Raw genomic sequence first — 16,967 nt, forward strand, 5'->3', positions numbered from 1 at the left:
CTCTCACCGCCCCTCTCTCTCTCTCACCGCCCCCTCTCTCTCCGCCCCTCTCTCTCACTGCCTCGCTCTCTCTCTCTCTCTCTCTCTCACCGCCTCGCTCTCTCTCTCTCACCGCCTCACTCTCTCGCTCACCGCCTCGCTCTCTCTCTCTCTCTCTCTCACCGCCTCTCTCTCTCTCACCGCCTCTCTCTCTCTCACCGTCTCTGTCTCTCTCTCCACCGCCCCTCTCTCTCTCTCCACTCCTCTCGCTCTCACCGCCTCTCTCTCACTGCCTCTCTCTCTCCGCCTCTCTCTCTCTCTCCACCCCTCTCTCTCTCACCGCCTCTCTCTCACCGTCCCTCTCTCTCTCTCTCACCGCTCTCTCTCTCTCTCCGCCCCTCTCTCTCTCTCTCTCTCTCACCGTCTCTCTCTCTCCCCGCCACTCTCTCACCCCGTTCCTCTCTCTCTCTCTCTCTCACCGCCTCTCTCTCTCTCTCACCGCCCCTCTCTCTCTCTCTCTCCGCCCCTCTCTCTCTCTCTCACCGCCCCTCTCTCTCTCACCGCCCCTCTCTCTCTCTCACCGCCCCTCTCTCTCTCTCTCTCCGCCCCTCTCTCTCTCTCTCACCGCCTCTCTCTCTCTCTCACCGCCCCTCTCTCTCTCTCTCACCGCCTCTCTCTCACTGCCTCTCTCTCTCCGCCCCTCTCTCTCTCTCCACCCCTCTCTCTCTCACCGCCTCTCTCTCACCGTCCCTCTCTCTCTCTCTCTCACCGCCTCTCTCTCTCCGCCCCTCTCTCTCTCTCTCTCTCACCGTCTCTCTCTCTCCCCGCCACTCTCTCACCCCGCTCCTCTCTCTCTCTCTCTCACCCCGCTCCTCTCTCTCTCTCTCTCTCACCGCCTCTCTCTCTCACCGCCTCTCTCTCTCACCGCCTCTCTCTCTCTCTCACCGCCTCTCTCTCTCTCTCTCCGCCCCTCTCTCTCTCTCCACCCCTCTCTCTCTCACCGCCTCTCTCTCACCGTCCCTCTCTCTCTCTCTCTCACCGCCTCTCTCTCTCCGCCCCTCTCTCTCTCTCTCTCTCACCGTCTCTCTCTCTCCCCGCCACTCTCTCACCCCGCTCCTCTCTCTCTCTCTCTCACCCCGCTCCTCTCTCTCTCTCTCTCTCACCGCCTCTCTCTCTCACCGCCTCTCTCTCTCACCGCCTCTCTCTCTCTCTCCGTCTCTCTCTCTCTCTCTCACCGCCACTCTCTCTCTCTCACCGCCTGTCTCTCTCTCTCTCACCGCCCCTCTCTCTCTCTCTCTCTCTCTCCGCCACTCTCTCTCTCTCTCTCTCTCTCTCACCGTCTCTCTCTCTCTCACCGCCCCTCTCTCTCTCTCACCGCCCCTCTCTCTCTCTCCCCGCCCCTCTCTCTCTCTCTCACCGCCTCTCTCTCTCTCACCGCCCCTCTCTCTCTCTCTCTCTCTCACCGCCCCTCTCTCTCTCTCTCTCTCTCTCACCGCCCCTCTCTCTCTCACCGCCCCTCTCTCTCTCTCTCTCACCGCCTCTCTCTCTCTCTCACCGCCCCTCTCTCTCTCTCCCCGCCCCTCTCTCTCTCTCTCTCACCGCCTCTCTCTCTCTCCGCCCCTCTCTCTCTCTCACCGCCTCTCTCTCTCCGCCCCCCTCTCTCTCTCACCGCCCCTCTCTCTCTCTCTCACCGCCCCCTCTCTCTCCGCCCCTCTCTCTCACTGCCTCGCTCTCTCTCTCTCTCTCTCTCACCGCCTCGCTCTCTCTCTCTCACCGCCTCACTCTCTCTCTCACCGCCTCTCTCTCTCTCTCTCGCTCACCGCCTCGCTCTCTCTCTCTCTCTCTCTCACCGCCTCTCTCTCACCGCCTCTCTCTCTCTCACCGCCTCTCTCTCTCTCACCGTCTCTGTCTCTCTCTCACCGCCCCTCTCTCTCTCTCCACTCCTCTCGCTCTCACCGCCTCTCTCTCACTGCCTCTCTCTCTCCGCCTCTCTCTCTCTCTCCACCCCTCTCTCTCTCACCGCCTCTCTCTCACCGTCCCTCTCTCTCTCTCTCACCGCCTCTCTCTCTCTCTCCGCCCCTCCCTCTCTCTCTCTCTCACCGTCTCTCTCTCTCCCCGCCACTCTCTCACCCCGTTCCTCTCTCTCTCTCTCTCTCACCGCCTCTCTCTCTCTCTCACCGCCCCTCTCTCTCTCTCTCTCCGCCCCTCTCTCTCTCTCTCACCGCCCCTCTCTCTCTCTCTCACCGCCCCTCTCTCTCTCTCACCGCCCCTCTCTCTCTCTCTCCGCCCCTCTCTCTCTCTCTCACCGCCTCTCTCTCTCTCTCACCGCCCCTCTCTCTCTCTCTCACCGCCTCTCTCTCACTGCCTCTCTCTCTCCGCCCCTCTCTCTCTCTCCACCCCTCTCTCTCTCACCGCCTCTCTCTCACCGTCCCTCTCTCTCTCCGCCCCTCTCTCTCTCTCTCTCTCACCGTCTCTCTCTCTCCCCGCCACTCTCTCACCCCGCTCCTCTCTCTCTCTCTCTCACCCCGCTCCTCTCTCTCTCTCTCTCTCACCGCCTCTCTCTCTCACCGCCTCTCTCTCTCACCGCCTCTCTCTCTCTCTCACCGCCTCTCTCTCTCTCTCTCCGCCCCTCTCTCTCTCTCCACCCCTCTCTCTCACCGCCTCTCTCTCACCGTCCCTCTCTCTCTCTCTCTCACCGCCTCTCTCTCTCCGCCCCTCTCTCTCTCTCTCTCTCACCGTCTCTCTCTCTCCCCGCCACTCTCTCACCCCGCTCCTCTCTCTCTCTCTCTCACCCCGCTCCTCTCTCTCTCTCTCTCTCACCGCCTCTCTCTCTTACCGCCTCTCTCTCTCACCGCCTCTCTCTCTCTCTCACCGTCTCTCTCTCTCTCTCTCACCGCCTATCTCTCTCTCTCTCACCGCCTCTCTCTCACTGCCTCTCTCTCTCCGCCCCTCTCTCTCTCACCGCCTCTCTCTCACCGTCCCTCCCTCTCTCTCTCTCACCGCCTCTCTCTCTCCGCCCCCCTCTCTCTCTCTCTCTCACCGTCTCTCTCTCTCTCTCTCTCTCTCTCTCTCACCGCCTCTCTTCTCTCTCTCACCGCCCCTCTCTCTCTCTCACCGCCTCTCTCTCTCTCTCACCGTCTCTCTCTCTCTCTCTCCGCCACTCTCTCTCTCTCTCTCTCTCACCGTCTCTCTCTCTCTCACCGCCCCTCTCTCTCTCTCTCTCTCCGCCACTCTCTCTCTCTCTCTCTCTCACCGTCTCTCTCTCTCTCACCGCCCCTCTCTCTCTCTCACCGCCCCTCTCTCTCTCTCCCCGCCCCTCTCTCTCTCTCTCACCGCCTCTCTCTCTCTCACCGCCCCTCTCTCTCTCTCTCTCTCTCACCGCCCCTCTCTCTCTCTCTCTCTCTCTCACCGCCCCTCTCTCTCTCTCTCTGTCTCTCACCGCCCCTCTCTCTCTCTCTCTCACCGCCTCTCTCTCTCTCTCACCGCCCCTCTCTCTCTCTCTCCCCGCCCCTCTCTCTCTCTCTCTCTCTCACCGCCTCTCTCACCGCCTCTCTCTCTCTCTCACCGCCTCTCTCTCTCTCACCGCCTCTCTCTCTCTCTCTCCGCCCCTCTCTCTCTCTCTCTCACCGTCTCTCTCTCTCTGCCCCTGTCTCTCTCTCTCTCACCGCCTCTCTCTCTCTCCGCCCCTCTCTCTCTCTCCGCCCCTCTCTCTCTCTCTCTCCGCCCCTCTCTCTCACTCTCACCGCCTCGCTCTCTCTCTCTCTCTCTCTCTCACCCCGCTCCTCTCTCTCTCTCTCTCACCGCCCCTCTCTCTCTCTCTCACCGCCTCTCTCTCTCTCTCACCGTCTCTCTCTCTCTCTCTCACCGTCTCTGTCTCTCTCTCACTGCCTCTCTCTCTCCGCCCCTCTCTCTCTCTCTCCGCCTCTCTCTCTCTCTCACCGCCTCTCTCTCTCTCTCTCTCACCGCCTCTCTCTCTCTCTCTCACCGCCCCTCTCTCTCTCTCTCTCACCGCCTCTCTCTCTCCGCCCCTCTCTCTCTCTCACCGCCTCTCTCTCACCGCCCCTCTCTCTCTCTCTCACCGCCCCTCTCTCTCTCTCCCCGCCCCTCTCTCTCTCTCTCTCACCGCCTCTCTCTCTCTCTCACCGCCCCTCTCTCTCTCACCGCCCCTCTCTCTCTCTCTCACCGCCCCTCTCTCTCTCTCTCACCGCCTCTCTCTCTCTCTCTCCGCCCCTCTCTCTCTCTCACCGCCTCTCTCTCTCCGCCCCTCTCTCTCTCTCACCGCCCCTCTCTCTCTCTCACCGCCCCTCTCTCTCTCTCTCTCACCGCCCCTCTCTCTCTCTCCCCGCCCTCTCTCTCTCTCTCTCACCGCCTCTCTCTCTCTCTCACCGCCTCTCTCTCTCTCTCACCGCCCCTCTCTCTCTCTCTCACCGCCACTCTCTCTCTCTCACCGCCTCTCTCTCTCTCTCTCACTGCCTCTCTCTCTCTCTCTCTCACCGCCTCTCTCTCTCACCGCCTCTCTCTCTCTCTCACCGCCTCTCTCTCTCACCGCCTCTCTCTCTCTCTCACCGCCTCTCTCTCGCCGCCCCTCTCTCTCTCTCTCACCGTCACTCTCTCTCTCTCACCGCCTCTCTCTCTCCCTCTCACCGCCACTCTCTCTCTCTCACCGCCTCTCTCTCTCTCACCGCCTCTCTCTCTCTCTCACCGCCTCTCACTCTCTCTCTCCGCCTCTCTCTCTCTCTCACCGCCTCTCTCTCTCTCTCTCTCTCACCGCCTCTCTCTCTCTTCCGCCCCTCTCTCTCTCTCTCACCGCCCCTCTCTCTCTCTCTCACCGCCTCTCTCTCTCTCTCCGCCCCTCTCTCTCTCTCACCGCCTCTCTCTCTCCGCCCCCCTCTCTCTCTCACCGCCCCTCTCTCTCTCTCACCGCCCCCTCTCTCTCCGCCCCTCTCTCTCACTGCCTCGCTCCCTCTCTCTCTCTCTCTCACCGCCTCGCTCTCTCTCTCTCACCGCCTCACTCTCTCTCTCACCGCCTCTCTCTCTCTCTCTCGCTCACCGCCTCGCTCTCTCTCTCTCTCTCTCTCTCTCACCGCCTCTCTCTCACCGCCTCTCTCTCACCGCCTCTCTCTCACCGCCTCTCTCTCTCTCACCGCCTCTCTCTCTCTCACCGTTTCTGTCTCTCTCTCACCGCCCCTCTCTCTCTCTCCACTCCTCTCGCTCTCACCGCCTCTCTCTCACTGCCTCTCTCTCTCCGCCCCTCTCTCTCTCTCCACCCCTCTCTCTCTCACCGCCTCTCTCTCACCGTCCGTCTCTCTCTCTCTCACCGCCTCTGTCTCTCTCTCCGCCCCTCTCTCTCTCTCTCTCTCTCACTGCCATTCTCTCACCCCGCTCCTCTCTCTCTCTCTCTCTCACCGCCTCTCTCTCTCTCTCACCGCCCCTCTATCTCTCTCTCTCCGCCCCTCTCTCTCTCTCTCACCGCCCCTCTCTCTCTCTCTCACCGCCCCTCTCTCTCTCTCTCTCTCCGCCCCTCTCTCTCTCTCTCACCGCCTCTCTCTCTCTCACCGCCGCTCTCTCTCTCTCTCACCGCCTCTCTCTCTCCGCCCCTCTCTCTCTCTCCACCCCTCTCTCTCTCACCGCCTCTCTCTCACCGTCCCTCTCTCTCTCTCTCTCACCGCCTCTCTCTCTCCGCCCCTCTCTCTCTCTCTCTCTCACCGTCTCTCTCTCTCCCCGCCACTCTCTCACCCCGCTCCTCTCTCTCTCTCTCTCACCCCGCTCCTCTCTCTCTCTCTCTCTCACCGCCTCTCTCTCTCACCGCCTCTCTCTCTCACCGCCTCTCTCTCTCTCTCTCCGCCCCTCTCTCTCTCTCCACCCCCTCTCTCTCTCCCCGCCTCTCTCTCACCGTCCCTCTCTCTCTCTCTCTCACCGCCTCTCTCTCTCCGCCCCTCTCTCTCTCTCTCTCTCACCGCCTCTCTCTCACCGTCCCTCTCTCTCTCTCTCTCACCGCCTCTCTCTCTCCGCCCCTCTCTCTCTCTCTCTCTCACCGTCTCTCTCTCTCCCCGCCACTCTCTCACCCCGCTCCTCTCTCTCTCTCTCTCACCCCGCTCCTCTCTCTCTCTCTCTCTCACCGCCTCTCTCTCTCACCGCCTCCCTCTCTCACCGCCTCTCTCTCTCTCTCACCGCCTCTCTCTCTCTCTCACCGCCTCTCTCTCACCGTCCCTCCCTCTCTCTCTCTCACCGCCTCTCTCTCTCCGCCCCTCTCTCTCTCTCTCTCTCACCGTCTCTCTCTCTCTCTCTCTCTCTCTCTCACCGCCTCTCTTCTCTCTCTCACCGCCCCTCTCTCTCTCTCACCGCCTCTCTCTCTCTCTCACCGTCTCTCTCTCTCTCTCTCCGCCACTCTCTCTCTCTCTCTCTCTCTCACGGTCTCTCTCTCTCTCACCGCCCCTCTCTCTCTCTCACCGCCCCTCTCTCTCTCACCCCGCTCCTCTCTCTCTCTCTCTCTCTCTCCGCCACTCTCTCTCTCTCTCTCACCGTCTCTCTCTCTCTCACCGCCCCTCTCTCTCTCTCACCGCCCCTCTCTCTCTCTCCCCGCCCCTCTCTCTCTCTCTCACCGCCTCTCTCTCTCTCACCGCCCCTCTCTCTCTCTCTCTCTCTCACCGCCCCTCTCTCTCTCTCTCTCTCACCGCCCCCTCTCTCTCTCTCTCTCTCACCGCCCCTCTCTCTCTCTCTCTCACCGCCTCTCTCTCTCTCTCACCGCCCCTCTCTCTCTCTCTCCCCGCCCCTCTCTCTCTCTCTCTCACCGCCTCTCTCTCTCTCTCTCACCGCCTCTCTCTCTCTCACCGCCCCTCTCTCTCTCTCCACTCCTCTCGCTCTCACCGCCTCTCTCTCACTGCCTCTCTCTCTCCGCCTCTCTCTCTCTCTCCACCCCTCTCTCTCTCACCGCCTCTCTCTCACCGTCCCTCTCTCTCTCTCTCACCGCCTCTCTCTCTCTCTCCGCCCCTCTCTCTCTCTCTCTCACCGTCTCTCTCTCTCCCCGCCACTCTCTCACCCCGCTCCTCACTCTCTCTCTCTCTCACCGCCTCTCTCTCTCTCTCACCGCCCCTCTCTCTCTCTCTCTCCGCCCCTCTCTCTCTCTCTCTCCGCCCCTCTCTCTCTCTCTCACCGCCCCTCTCTCTCTCTCTCACCGCCCCTCTCTCTCTCTCACCGCCCCTCTCTCTCTCTCTCTCCGCCCCTCTCTCTCTCTCTCACCGCCTCTCTCTCTCTCTCACCGCCCCTCTCTCTCTCTCTCACCGCCTCTCTCTCACTGCCTCTCTCTCTCCGCCCCTCTCTCTCTCTCCACCCCTCTCTCTCTCACCGCCTCTCTCTCACCGTCCCTCTCTCTCTCTCTCTCACCGCCTCTCTCTCTCCGCCCCTCTCTCTCTCTCTCTCTCACCGTCTCTCTCTCTCCCCGCCACTCTCTCACCCCGCTCCTCTCTCTCTCTCTCTCACCCCGCTCCTCTCTCTCTCTCTCTCTCACCGCCTCTCTCTCTCACCGCCTCTCTCTCTCACCGCCTCTCTCTCTCTCTCACCGCCTCTCTCTCTCTCTCTCCGCCCCTCTCTCTCTCTCCACCCCTCTCTCTCTCACCGCCTCTCTCTCACCGTCCCTCTCTCTCTCTCTCTCACCGCCTCTCTCTCTCCGCCCCTCTCTCTCTCTCTCTCTCACCGTCTCTCTCTCTCCCCGCCACTCTCTCACCCCGCTCCTCTCTCTCTCTCTCTCACCCCGCTCCTCTCTCTCTCTCTCTCTCACCGCCTCTCTCTCTCACCGCCTCTCTCTCTCACCGCCTCTCTCTCTCTCTCACCGCCTCTCTCTCTCTCTCACCGTCTCTCTCTCTCTCTCTCACCGCCACTCTCTCTCTCTCACCGCCTATCTCTCTCTCTCTCACCGCCTCTCTCTCACTGCCTCTCTCTCTCCGCCCCTCTCTCTCTCACCGCCTCTCTCTCACCGTCCCTCCCTCTCTCTCTCTCACCGCCTCTCTCTCTCTCTCTCTCTCTCTCTCACCGCCTCTCTTCTCTCTCTCACCGCCCCTCTCTCTCTCTCACCGCCTCTCTCTCTCTCTCACCGTCTCTCTCTCTCTCTCTCCGCCACTCTCTCTCTCTCTCTCTCACCGTCTCTCTCTCTCTCACCGCCCCTCTCTCTCTCACCCCGCTCCTCTCTCTCTCTCTCTCTCTCTCCACTCTCTCTCTCTCTCTCTCTCTCACCGTCTCTCTCACCGCCCCTCTCTCTCTCTCTCACCGCCTCTCTCTCTCTCACCGCCCCTCTCTCTCTCTCTCTCTCTCACCGCCCCTCTCTCTCTCTCTCTCTCTCTCACCGCCCCTCTCTCTCTCTCTCTCACCGCCTCTCTCTCTCTCTCACCGCCCCTCTCTCTCTCTCCCCGCCCCTCTCTCTCTCTCACCGCCTCTCTCTCTCTCACCGCCTCTCTCTCTCTCTCTCCGCCCCTCTCTCTCTCTCTCTCACCGTCTCTCTCTCTCTCTCCGCCCGTCTCTCTCTCTCTCACCGCCTCTCTCTCTCTCCGCCCCTCTCTCTCTCTCCGCCCCTCTCTCTCTCTCCGCCCCTCTCTCTCTCTCTCTCCGCCCCTCTCTCTCACTCTCACCGCCTCGCTCTCTCTCTCTCTCTCTCTCTCACCCCGCTCCTCTCTCTCTCTCTCTCACCGCCCCTCTCTCTCTCTCTCACCGCCCCTCTCTCTCTCTCCCCGCCCCTCTCTCTCTCTCTCTCACCGCCTCTCTCTCTCTCTCACCGCCCCTCTCTCTCTCACCGCCCCTCTCTCTCTCTCTCACCGCCCCTCTCTCTCTCTCTCACCGCCTCTCTCTCTCTCTCTCACCGCCCCTCTCTCTCTCTCACCGCCTCTCTCTCTCCGCCCCTCTCTCTCTCTCACCGCCCCTCTCTCTCTCTCACCGCCCCTCTCTCTCTCTCTCTCACCGCCCCTCTCTCTCTCTCCCCGCCCCTCTCTCTCTCTCTCTCACCGCCTCTCTCTCTCTCTCACCGCCTCTCTCTCTCTCTCACCGCCCCTCTCTCTCTCTCTCACCGCCACTCTCTCTCTCTCACCGCCTCTCTCTCTCTCTCTCACTGCCTCTCTCTCTCTCTCTCTCTCACCGCCTCTCTCTCTCACCGCCTCTCTCTCTCTCTCACCGCCTCTCTCTCTCACCGCCTCTCTCTCTCTCTCACCGCCTCTCTCTCTCTCTCACCGCCTCTCTCTCGCCGCCCCTCTCTCTCTCTCTCACCGTCACTCTCTCTCTCTCACCGCCTCTCTCTCTCCCTCTCACCGCCACTCTCTCTCTCTCACCGCCTCTCTCTCTCTCACCGCCTCTCTCTCTCTCTCACCGCCTCTCACTCTCTCTCTCCGCCTCTCTCTCTCTCTCACCGCCTCTCTCTCTCTCTCTCTCTCACCGCCTCTCTCTCTCTTCCGCCCCTCTCTCTCTCTCTCACCGCCCCTCTCTCTCTCTCTCACCGCCTCTCTCTCTCTCTCCGCCCCTCTCTCTCTCTCACCGCCTCTCTCTCTCCGCCCCCCTCTCTCTCTCACCGCCCCTCTCTCTCTCTCACCGCCCCCTCTCTCTCCGCCCCTCTCTCTCACTGCCTCGCTCTCTCTCTCTCTCTCTCTCACCGCCTCGCTCTCTCTCTCTCACCGCCTCACTCTCTCTCTCACCGCCTCTCTCTCTCTCTCTCGCTCACCGCCTCGCTCTCTCTCTCTCTCTCTCTCTCTCACCGCCTCTCTCTCACCGCCTCTCTCTCACCGCCTCTCTCTCTCTCACCGCCTCTCTCTCTCTCACCGTTTCTGTCTCTCTCTCACCGCCCCTCTCTCTCTCTCCACTCCTCTCGCTCTCACCGCCTCTCTCTCACTGCCTCTCTCTCTCCGCCCCTCTCTCTCTCTCCACCCCTCTCTCTCTCACCGCCTCTCTCTCACCGTCCGTCTCTCTCTCTCTCACCGCCTCTGTCTCTCTCTCCGCCCCTCTCTCTCTCTCTCTCTCTCACTGCCACTCTCTCACCCCGCTCCTCTCTCTCTCTCTCTCTCACCGCCTCTCTCTCTCTCTCACCGCCCCTCTATCTCTCTCTCTCCGCCTCTCTCTCTCTCTCTCCGCCCCTCTCTCTCTCTCTCTCACCGTCTCTCTCTCTCTCTCCGCCCGTCTCTCTCTCTCTCACCGCCTCTCTCTCTCTCCGCCCCTCTCTCTCTCTCCGCCCCTCTCTCTCTCTCCGCCCCTCTCTCTCTCTCTCTCCGCCCCTCTCTCTCACTCTCACCGCCTCGCTCTCTCTCTCTCTCTCTCTCTCACCCCGCTCCTCTCTCTCTCTCTCTCACCGCCCCTCTCTCTCTCTCTCACCGCCCCTCTCTCTCTCTCCCCGCCCCTCTCTCTCTCTCTCTCACCGCCTCTCTCTCTCTCTCACCGCCCCTCTCTCTCTCACCGCCCCTCTCTCTCTCTCTCACCGCCCCTCTCTCTCTCTCTCACCGCCTCTCTCTCTCTCTCTCCGCCCCTCTCTCTCTCTCACCGCCTCTCTCTCTCCGCCCCTCTCTCTCTCTCACCGCCCCTCTCTCTCTCTCACCGCCCCTCTCTCTCTCTCTCTCACCGCCCCTCTCTCTCTCTCCCCGCCCCTCTCTCTCTCTCTCTCACCGCCTCTCTCTCTCTCTCACCGCCTCTCTCTCTCTCTCACCGCCCCTCTCTCTCTCTCTCACCGCCACTCTCTCTCTCTCACCGCCTCTCTCTCTCTCTCTCACTGCCTCTCTCTCTCTCTCTCTCACCGCCTCTCTCTCTCACCGCCTCTCTCTCTCTCTCACCGCCTCTCTCTCTCACCGCCTCTCTCTCTCTCTCACCGCCTCTCTCTCTCTCTCACCGCCTCTCTCTCGCCGCCCCTCTCTCTCTCTCTCACCGTCACTCTCTCTCTCTCACCGCCTCTCTCTCTCCCTCTCACCGCCACTCTCTCTCTCTCACCGCCTCTCTCTCTCTCACCGCCTCTCTCTCTCTCTCACCGCCTCTCACTCTCTCTCTCCGCCTCTCTCTCTCTCTCACCGCCTCTCTCTCTCTCTCTCTCTCACCGCCTCTCTCTCTCTTCCGCCCCTCTCTCTCTCTCTCACCGCCCCTCTCTCTCTCTCTCACCGCCTCTCTCTCTCTCTCCGCCCCTCTCTCTCTCTCACCGCCTCTCTCTCTCCGCCCCCCTCTCTCTCTCACCGCCCCTCTCTCTCTCTCACCGCCCCCTCTCTCTCCGCCCCTCTCTCTCACTGCCTCGCTCTCTCTCTCTCTCTCTCTCACCGCCTCGCTCTCTCTCTCTCACCGCCTCACTCTCTCTCTCACCGCCTCTCTCTCTCTCTCTCGCTCACCGCCTCGCTCTCTCTCTCTCTCTCTCTCTCTCACCGCCTCTCTCTCACCGCCTCTCTCTCACCGCCTCTCTCTCTCTCACCGCCTCTCTCTCTCTCACCGTTTCTGTCTCTCTCTCACCGCCCCTCTCTCTCTCTCCACTCCTCTCGCTCTCACCGCCTCTCTCTCACTGCCTCTCTCTCTCCGCCCCTCTCTCTCTCTCCACCCCTCTCTCTCTCACCGCCTCTCTCTCACCGTCCGTCTCTCTCTCTCTCACCGCCTCTGTCTCTCTCTCCGCCCCTCTCTCTCTCTCTCTCTCTCACTGCCACTCTCTCACCCCGCTCCTCTCTCTCTCTCTCTCTCACCGCCTCTCTCTCTCTCTCACCGCCCCTCTATCTCTCTCTCTCCGCCCCTCTCTCTCTCTCTCACCGCCCCTCTCTCTCTCTCTCACCGCCCCTCTCTCTCTCTCTCTCTCCGCCCCTCTCTCTCTCTCTCACCGCCTCTCTCTCTCTCTCACCGCCGCTCTCTCTCTCTCTCACCGCCTCTCTCTCTCCGCCCCTCTCTCTCTCTCCACCCCTCTCTCTCTCACCGCCTCTCTCTCACCGTCCCTCTCTCTCTCTCTCTCACCGCCTCTCTCTCTCCGCCCCTCTCTCTCTCTCTCTCTCACCGTCACTCTCTCACCCCGCTCCTCTCTCTCTCTCTCACCCCGCTCCTCTCTCTCTCTCTCTCTCACCGCCTCTCTCTCTCACCGCCTCTCTCTCTCACCGCCTCTCTCTCTCTCTCTCCGCCCCTCTCTCTCTCTCCACCCCTCTCTCTCTCCCCGCCTCTCTCTCACCGTCCCTCTCTATCTCTCTCTCTCACCGCCTCTCTCTCTCCGCCCCTCTCTCTCTCTCTCTCTCACCGCCTCTCTCTCACCGTCCCTCTCTCTCTCTCTCTCACCGCCTCTCTCTCTCCGCCCCTCTCTCTCTCTCTCTCTCACCGTCTCTCTCTCTCCCCGCCACTCTCTCACCCCGCTCCTCTCTCTCTCTCTCTCACCCCGCTCCTCTCTCTCTCTCTCTCTCACCGCCTCTCTCTCTCACCGCCTCCCTCTCTCACCGCCTCTCTCTCTCTCTCACCGCCTCTCTCTCTCTCTCACCGTCTCTCTCTCTCTCTCTCACCGCCACTCTCTCTCTCTCACCGCCTATCTCTCTCTCTCTCACCGCCTCTCTCTCACTGCCTCTCTCTCTCCGCCCCTCTCTCTCTCACCGTCCCTCCCTCTCTCTCTCTCACCGCCTCTCTCTCTCCGCCCCTCTCTCTCTCTCTCTCTCACCGTCTCTCTCTCTCTCTCTCTCTCTCTCTCACCGCCTCTCTTCTCTCTCTCACCGCCCCTCTCTCTCTCTCACCGCCTCTCTCTCTCTCTCACCGTCTCTCTCTCTCTCTCTCCGCCACTCTCTCTCTCTCTCTCTCTCTCTCTCACGGTCTCTCTCTCTCTCACCGCCCCTCTCTCTCTCTCACCGCCCCTCTCTCTCTCACCCCGCTCCTCTCTCTCTCTCTCTCTCTCTCCGCCACTCTCTCTCTCTCTCTCACCGTCTCTCTCTCTCTCACCGCCCCTCTCTCTCTCTCACCGCCCCTCTCTCTCTCTCCCCGCCCCTCTCTCTCTCTCTCACCGCCTCTCTCTCTCTCACCGCCCCTCTCTCTCTCTCTCTCTCTCACCGCCCCTCTCTCTCTCTCTCTCTCACCGCCCCCTCTCTCTCTCTCTCTCTCACCGCCCCTCTCTCTCTCTCTCTCACCGCCTCTCTCTCTCTCTCACCGCCCCTCTCTCTCTCTCCCCGCCCCTCTCTCTCTCTCTCTCACCGCCTCTCTCTCTCTCTCTCACCGCCTCTCTCTCTCTCACCGCCCCTCTCTCTCTCTCCACTCCTCTCGCTCTCACCGCCTCTCTCTCACTGCCTCTCTCTCTCCGCCTCTCTCTCTCTCTCCACCCCTCTCTCTCTCACCGCCTCTCTCTCACCGTCCCTCTCTCTCTCTCTCACCGCCTCTCTCTCTCTCTCCGCCCCTCTCTCTCTCTCTCTCACCGTCTCTCTCTCTCCCCGCCACTCTCTCACCCCGCTCCTCACTCTCTCTCTCTCTCACCGCCTCTCTCTCTCTCTCACCGCCCCTCTCTCTCTCTCTCTCCGCCCCTCTCTCTCTCTCTCTCCGCCCCTCTCTCTCTCTCTCACCGCCCCTCTCTCTCTCTCTCACCGCCCCTCTCTCTCTCTCACCGCCCCTCTCTCTCTCTCTCTCCGCCCCTCTCTCTCTCTCTCACCGCCTCTCTCTCTCTCTCACCGCCCCTCTCTCTCTCTCTCACCGCCTCTCTCTCACTGCCTCTCTCTCTCCGCCCCTCTCTCTCTCTCCACCCCTCTCTCTCTCACCGCCTCTCTCTCACCGTCCCTCTCTCTCTCTCTCTCACCGCCTCTCTCTCTCCGCCCCTCTCTCTCTCTCTCTCTCACCGTCTCTCTCTCTCCCCGCCACTCTCTCACCCCGCTCCTCTCTCTCTCTCTCTCACCCCGCTCCTCTCTCTCTCTCTCTCTCACCGCCTCTCTCTCTCACCGCCTCTCTCTCTCACCGCCTCTCTCTCTCTCTCACCGCCTCTCTCTCTCTCTCTCCGCCCCTCTCTCTCTCTCCACCCCTCTCTCTCTCACCGCCTCTCTCTCACCGTCCCTCTCTCTCTCTCTCTCACCGCCTCTCTCTCTCCGCCCCTCTCTCTCTCTCTCTCTCACCGTCTCTCTCTCTCCCCGCCACTCTCTCACCCCGCTCCTCTCTCTCTCTCTCTCACCCCGCTCCTCTCTCTCTCTCTCTCTCACCGCCTCTCTCTCTCACCGCCTCTCTCTCTCACCGCCTCTCTCTCTCTCTCACCGCCTCTCTCTCTCTCTCACCGTCTCTCTCTCTCTCTCTCACCGCCACTCTCTCTCTCTCACCGCCTATCTCTCTCTCTCTCACCGCCTCTCTCTCACTGCCTCTCTCTCTCCGCCCCTCTCTCTCTCACCGCCTCTCTCTCACCGTCCCTCCCTCTCTCTCTCTCACCGCCTCTCTCTCTCTCTCTCTCTCTCTCTCACCGCCTCTCTTCTCTCTCTCACCGCCCCTCTCTCTCTCTCACCGCCTCTCTCTCTCTCTCACCGTCTCTCTCTCTCTCTCTCCGCCACTCTCTCTCTCTCTCTCTCACCGTCTCTCTCTCTCTCACCGCCCCTCTCTCTCTCACCCCGCTCCTCTCTCTCTCTCTCTCTCTCCGCCACTCTCTCTCTCTCTCTCTCTCTCACCGTCTCTCTCTCTCTCACCGCCCCTCTCTCTCTCTCACCGCCCCTCTCTCTCTCTCTCACCGCCTCTCTCTCTCTCACCGCCCCTCTCTCTCTCTCTCTCTCTCACCGCCCCTCTCTCTCTCTCTCTCTCTCTCACCGCCCCTCTCTCTCTCTCTCTCACCGCCTCTCTCTCTCTCTCACCGCCCCTCTCTCTCTCTCCCCGCCCCTCTCTCTCTCTCACCGCCTCTCTCTCTCTCACCGCCTCTCTCTCTCTCTCTCCGCCCCTCTCTCTCTCTCTCTCACCGTCTCTCTCTCTCTCTCCGCCCGTCTCTCTCTCTCTCACCGCCTCTCTCTCTCTCCGCCCCTCTCTCTCTCTCCGCCCCTCTCTCTCTCTCCGCCCCTCTCTCTCTCTCTCTCCGCCCCTCTCTCTCACTCTCACCGCCTCGCTCTCTCTCTCTCTCTCTCTCTCACCCCGCTCCTCTCTCTCTCTCTCTCACCGCCCCTCTCTCTCTCTCTCACCGCCTCTCTCTCTCTCTCACCGTCTCTCTCTCTCACCGTCTCTGTCTCTCTCTCACTGCCTCTCTCTCTCCGCCCCTCTCTCTCTCTCTCCGCCTCTCTCTCTCTCTCACCGCCTCTCTCTCTCTCTCTCTCTCACCGCCTCTCTCTCTCTCTCTCACCGCCCCTCTCTCTCTCACCGCCCTCTCTCTCTCACCGCCTCTCTCTCTCACCGCCTCTCTCTCTCTCTCACCGCCCCTCTCTCTCTCACCGCCCCTCTCTCTCTCACCGCCCCTCTCTCTCTCTCTCACCGCCCCTCTCTCTCTCTCTCACCGCCTCTCTCTCTCTCTCTCCGCCCCTCTCTCTCTCTCACCGCCTCTCTCTCTCCGCCCCTCTCTCTCTCTCACCGCCCCTCTCTCTCTCTCACCGCCCCTCTCTCTCTCTCTCTCTCTCTCACCGCCCCTCTCTCTCTCTCCCCGCCCCTCTCTCTCTCTCTCTCACCGCCTCTCTCTCTCTCTCACCGCCCCTCTCTCTCTCACCGCCCCTCTCTCTCTCTCTCTCACCGCCCCTCTCTCTCTCTCTCACCGCCTCTCTCTCTCTCTCTCCGCCCCTCTCTCTCTCTCACCGCCTCTCTCTCTCCGCCCCTCTCTCTCTCTCACCGCCCCTCTCTCTCACTCTCACTGCCTCGCTCTCTCTCTCTCTCTCTCTCTCACCGCCTCGCTCTCTCTCTCTCACCGCCTCACTCTCTCTCTCACCGCCTCTCTCTCTCTCTCTCTCGCTCACCGCCTCGCTCTCTCTCTCTCTCTCTCTCTCACCGCCTCTCTCTCTCTCTCTCCGCCCCTCTCTCTCTCTCTCACCGCCTCTCTCTCTCTCTCTCTCACCGCCCCTCTCTCTCTCTCCACTCCTCTCTCTCTCACCACCTCTCTCTCACTGCCTCTCTCTCTCCACCCCTCTCTCTCTCACCGCCTCTCTCTCACCGTCCCTCTCTCTCTCTCTCTCCGCCCCTCTCTCTCTCTCTCTCACCGGCTCTCTCTCTCCCCGCCACTCTCTCACCCCACTCCTCTCTCTCTCTCTCTCACCGCCTCTCTCTCTCTCTCACCGCCCCTCTCTCTCTCTCTCTCCGCCCCTCTCTCTCTCTCTCACCGCCTCTCTCTCTCTCTCACCGCCCCTCTCTCTCTCTCTCACCGCCTCTCTCTCTCCGCCCCTCTCTCTCTCTCCACCCCTCTCTCTCTCACCGCCTCTCTCTCACCGTCCCTCTCTCTCTCTCTCTCACCGTCTCTCTCTATCCCCGCCACTCTCTCACCCCGCTCCTCTCTCTCTCTCTCTCACCGTCTCTGTCTCTCTCTCACTGCCTCTCTCTCTCCCCGCTCCTCTCTCTCTCACCGCCTCTCTCTCACCGTCCCTCTCTCACCGCCTCTCTCTCTCTCTCCGCCCCTCTCTCTCTCTCTCTCACCGCCTCTCTCTCTCTCTTTCTCTCACCGCCTCTCTCTCTCTCTCTCTCTCACCGCCTCTCTCTCTCTCTCTCTCACCGCCTCTCTCTCACCGTCCCTCTCTCTCTCTCTCACCGCCTCTCTCTCTCTCTCTCTCACCGTCCCTCTCTCTCTCTCTCTCACCGCCTCTCTCTCTCTCACCGCCCCTCTCTCTCTCTCTCTCTCTCACCGTCCCTCTCTCTCTCTCTCTCACCGCCTCTCTCTCTCTCACCGCCTCTCTCTCTCTCTCTCTCACCGCCACTCTCTCACCCCGCTCCTCTCTCTCTCTCTCTCTCTCCGCCCCTCTCTCTCTCTCACCGCCCCTCTCTCTCTCTCTCTCTCTCTCACCGCCCCTCTCTCTCTCTCCCCGCCCCTCTCTCTCTCTCTCTCACCGCCTCTCTCTCTCTCACCGCCCCTCTCTCTCTCTCTCTCTCACCGCCTCTCTCTCTCTCACCGCCTCTCT

The sequence above is a fragment of the Scyliorhinus torazame genome, chromosome 12 (genome assembly GCF_047496885.1).
Source record: "Scyliorhinus torazame isolate Kashiwa2021f chromosome 12, sScyTor2.1, whole genome shotgun sequence".
Taxonomy (NCBI): Eukaryota; Metazoa; Chordata; class Chondrichthyes; order Carcharhiniformes; family Scyliorhinidae; genus Scyliorhinus; species Scyliorhinus torazame.